General features: G+C 48.2%; 1 protein-coding gene across 3 annotated transcripts in view; it reads right to left on the bottom strand.

Annotated features, from left to right (window-relative positions):
• Positions 1–4,642, bottom strand: part of IQCK (IQ motif containing K) — a 141,319-nt gene that overhangs the window by 2,896 nt on the left and 133,781 nt on the right. The gene's annotated exons all lie outside the window — the stretch shown is intronic.

Below are 4,642 nucleotides of genomic sequence, written 5' to 3'. Positions count from 1 at the left end.
CTGCAAAGAAAAGAAAGGGAAAGTCAGGATCAATTTACATACATAGACAGGCTTGTCATTGGGAAACCGGAAACTCTGATGTGTGGACAAGGTCAGTTGCACCAAAACCCACTGTGCGCCTGCTATTCATGGTTCCGGCCCCATGGATCCACGGGGAAGAACACAGGCCCATTGTGCTCTAAGGACAGCACCTGAAAGTTCAAAACCACTTCCCAGACTGTTCATGGCCATTCTTAATTCAGTTCAGAAAGAGGTCAGAAGTGTGCTTTGCCGGTCAGGGTACTGAAGGAAGGCAATTTTACTAAAGACGATGACAGATTCCAGGCTCTCCGCTCAACCCCATCTGTCACCACACACCCTGTTCTCCAGCCACCCAAAATGGAAAACTCAGGGTATCACTGGGGGCAATGCAAAGGTCTGAAGAAAATCTTTTCTCTTATGTCATGGTCTGGACCAAGAACCTGATCTCGGTGATTTCCTGTGTCTGCCAAACAGGAAAGTTAGCTCCATACAGGGTATGGCTCTGTGTGTAAGGGGAATTAATCCCAACAGATAAAAGCCTCTCCCCAATGAACTATGGAAACCCAGTCCCTTGGTGGGTGCAGTAGGGATCCTTTTGGAAAGACCCTCTCTTTTAATATATCTTTGTCTGGAGTGTCCAAGTGCTGCTTGCCCATATGTGAATGTCTTGAAAGGTGGTTTGAGCCAGGCCACAGGTTCTGATGATTTGTGGAGAGCATTGTTCTGGTAAAAAGGGTGTTTGAGCTTGTTACTATGTAGGGCTGAGGTTTCAAGTGAACCTGCCCTCGTCCTGACCTCCCAGCAACTAAGGGCATGCACCAGCCAGATGCGGCAAAGAGGTGGGTATGTACACCATCCCATGAAATGCATTTTTTTGTTTTTTTGGGGACAGAGTCTCTCTGTTGTCCAGGCTGGAGTGCAGTGGCAAGATCTCGGCACACTGCAACCTCCGCCTCGCAGGTTCAAGCGATTCTCCTGCCTCAGCATCCCAAGTAGCTACAGGCGTGCACCACCACGCCCTGCTACTTTTTGTATTTTTAGTAGAGATGGGTTTCCCAATGTTACCCAGGCTGGTCTCGAACTCCCAGCCTCAAGTGATCCACCCGCCTCAGCCTCCCAAAGTGCTGGGGTTACAGGTGTGAGCCACTGCGCCTGGCCCTAATGTGGTTATTTTCTGATGGAGGTGGATGAGGGCCTTCAGCAACACAGACCAGCCCTGCAGTCTTCAAACTGAGGGCAAGGGTTCTTGGTCATGGTTCATTCAAAGGAAATCAATTTCCAGATCATCAGCTTCCCACCCTCCTGTCATTCCTGGCCCGGTGTGTAAAAACTCCCCAGGTGCCAAACAAGAAGGCAGTTCAAAATGAGGGCCCTCAGAGTCTCCTTATTTTCTATGTTTGACAACTATCAAATTGTATCATGTATTTATTTGGTTTTGCGTACTACTAATCATTGTATTAGCAACACAAATCAGAAAAAAATATTTTTAATACTTGGAGCCTGTGGTCACAGGACATTTTAAAACATTTTTTCAAGGTATATACCTTTTTTATTCCATTTATATGGAAGCTCTATGGGCAACCACAGTGAAAACCCTATGTGCTTCTAGACCCTACTAACGATGACATTGACTCTTCATAGTCAAGGATGCGCCACACCTCCCTAAAGACTGTCCCACTAGCTCACCGATCCCTGAGATGCTGGTGATTAACAGCTCCCCAGGGATTGGGGGAGAGTCCCGAGTTGTATCATTTGCCATTTCCATAGCCTATTGGAAGCCAGCAGCCTGACAATGTAACAGAGTTGGGAAGAGGTGCGCACAGTCAGATGGAGCGGGGCTGCCCCGGATCCCCCCAGGGAGGTACACAGGTCAACTAGTGCAGCCAGCATCAGGCATAACTTCAGACCTGCAGGCTGGCTCTCTAGGGACAAGTTGGGGACATCTGCAATAGGGGGAAATTGTTAGAAATGCAAATTCAGGGCCCTTTTCCAGGCAGACAGAACCAGACACTGGGGGTGGAGCCCACCCATCTGCATTTTAACAAGGCCTCCAGGTGATTCTGATGGCTCAGGCTGGGTCTCTAGGGACAAGTTGGGGACATTCGCAATAGGGGGAAATTGTTAGAAATGCAAATTCAGGGCCCTTTTCCAGGCAGAGAGAACCAGACACTGGGGGTGGAGCTCACCCATCTACATTTTAACAAGGCCTCCAGGTGATTCTGATGGATGCTAGTTAAAGTTTGAGAACCACTGATTACTGATTTTCTACCCTGGCTGCTTGTAAGAATCACGTGGTCAGCTTCTGAAATTTATTGGTGCCTGGGTTTCACTCCAGCAATTCTGATGTAACTACCCTGGGGCCTGGGCATCAGTAGCTAGGTAAAGCTCCTGTGTGTTGCTAAGGTTCAGCCAGGGTTGAGACACAGATGGGGCTTAGAATCCCTTTAAAGAAATGTGACTGTAGGACCCTGAGGAGTCTAGAATTCCCCTCAACTTATTAGCATCATGCTGGCTGCCTGTGAGTCTCACAGTTTAAGCTGCTAGAGAGAGAGTTGGCAGACAGGCCGGGCACAGTGGCTCACGCCTATAATCCCAGCACTCTGGGAGGCCAAGGCACGTGGGTCACTTGAGGTCAGGGGTTCGAGACCAGCCTGGCCAACATGGTGAAACCCTGTCTACTAAAATTACAAAAATTAGCTGGGCGTGGTGGCAGGCGCCTGTTAATCCCAGCTACTTGGGAGCCTGAGGCAGGAGAATCGCTTGAAGGGAGGCAGAGGTTGCAGTGAGCCAAGATCGTGTTACTGCACTCCAGCCTGGGTGGCAGAGCAAGACTGTCTCAAAAAAAGAAAAAGAGAGAGAGAGAGAGCTGGCAGACAGACAGATGCTGGAGGCAACTAATAGCTGGAGGGAAGGACTGGCTTCTGGGAGGATTCCCCAGCCCTTGGGTTTTCTTTAGTTTTCTTCAACTGCCTGAAGGAAGAATTCACCTGCAAGCTGTTGTCCTGGTATTTTACCCAATTCCTGTCCATACCTTGACAACCTTGTTGCCTACTCCCTACGTGTTGACCTTGCCTGGGAAAAAGCCCCTTAGTATCTCTTTAGATCATCACTCAGAAATCTTGACAGAGGAGAGCAGAAAGGAATGAGCTAGGGACCTTGTTCATGGGGGAGGACCGAGAGGTGTTATCTCGAGTTGACGGGCTGGAAATCAAGGTGTGACGTGGAGCCTCCCAGTGGAATTACCTGGGGATTTTTGAACACCCTACATAATTAGGTCACCATCTCTGGAGGCACAACTACACTGGAAAACTGCTTGGCGTTACCAAATGGAACTGAGTCTGACAGTGAATACAAATGATTCCACTCCCGTATCCCACTGCAGAAACCCTTCCATACGTGTACTGGCAGGATGCTCGTGATAGCAAAACCTGGACACAACCCAAATGTCCATCAGCAGTTGACTGGATAAACCAATGGTGGTCTACTTGACCAGTGATTATACAACACTGAACATGAGTGAGCCGAAGCCACACGCATCAACTTGGATTAGCTCAAAAATGTTGAAGGAGGCCGCGCGCGGTGGCTCACGCCTGTAATCCCAGCACATTGGGAGGCCGAGGCGGGCAGATCACGAGGTCAGGAGATGAAGACCATCCTGGCTAACACGGTGAAACCCCGTCTCTACTAAAAACACAAAAAATTAGCCGGGCATGGTGGCAGGCACCTGTAGTCCCAGCTACTCGGGAGGCTGAGGCAGGAGAATGGCGTGAACCCAGGAGGCGGAGCTTGCAGTGAGCCAAGATCGCGTCACTGCACTCCAGCCTGGGCGACAGGGCGAGACTCCATCTCAAAAAAAAAAAAAAAAAAAAAAAAAGTTGAAGGAAAGATGAGAGGCACGGAATAATACATATAGTGTGATTCTATTTATAGCAAATCTAAATGCTGAGAGATGCATACAAACGTGAAAAGAGCTCCAAAGAAAAGCAAGAGAACAGCTATCACGATAGAGAAGTGGCTTCATGGGGGAAGAGCTTTAAAACTGTTGACAGTGTTCTGTTTGTTTGTTTGTTTGTTTGTTTGTTAAATGTTGTAGAGAGGTCTCGCTTTGTTGCCCAGGCTGGAGTGCAGTGGTGCGATCATAGCTCCCTGCAGCCTCTGACTCCTAGGCTCAAGCGATCCTCCACAAATGTTTTTATTTATTGTTATATGTGTTTTATAGCCACTGTTGTACGTATATTTCACCCCCCAAAAGGTAAAAAGAAATAGATATGTTCGTGTATTGCTTGAAATTACAAAGCCAACCAATAAAGGCATGGAAAAGAATGATTTAGCTGTTTTGAGGAGGGGAGGGATGGAATCTAAGCTAACCCTCACCTATCATGGCAGGAAATCAGTAGATCCTATTGAAAATCTTATTACCATAGAGACCTGTTCCAGATACAGAAGTAACACCCCGAGGAGCAGCTGAAGTTCAAAGTCATTGCCTCTGGGGATGCACTACTTTGCTAAAAATTAAGCAAGAGATAAAATCTCGACTTGGTGGTCTTCCTCCTCCTGGTCTTGGCAGAACACAGCCTTGCACAGGTAGGTACTTGATCAGCGGAGGGAGGAAAAGGGGAGG

The sequence above is a fragment of the Pan paniscus genome, chromosome 18, assembly GCF_029289425.2.
Source record: "Pan paniscus chromosome 18, NHGRI_mPanPan1-v2.0_pri, whole genome shotgun sequence".
NCBI classification, from domain to species: Eukaryota; Metazoa; Chordata; class Mammalia; order Primates; family Hominidae; genus Pan; species Pan paniscus.
This window is presented reverse-complemented; position numbering and strand designations above follow the sequence as displayed.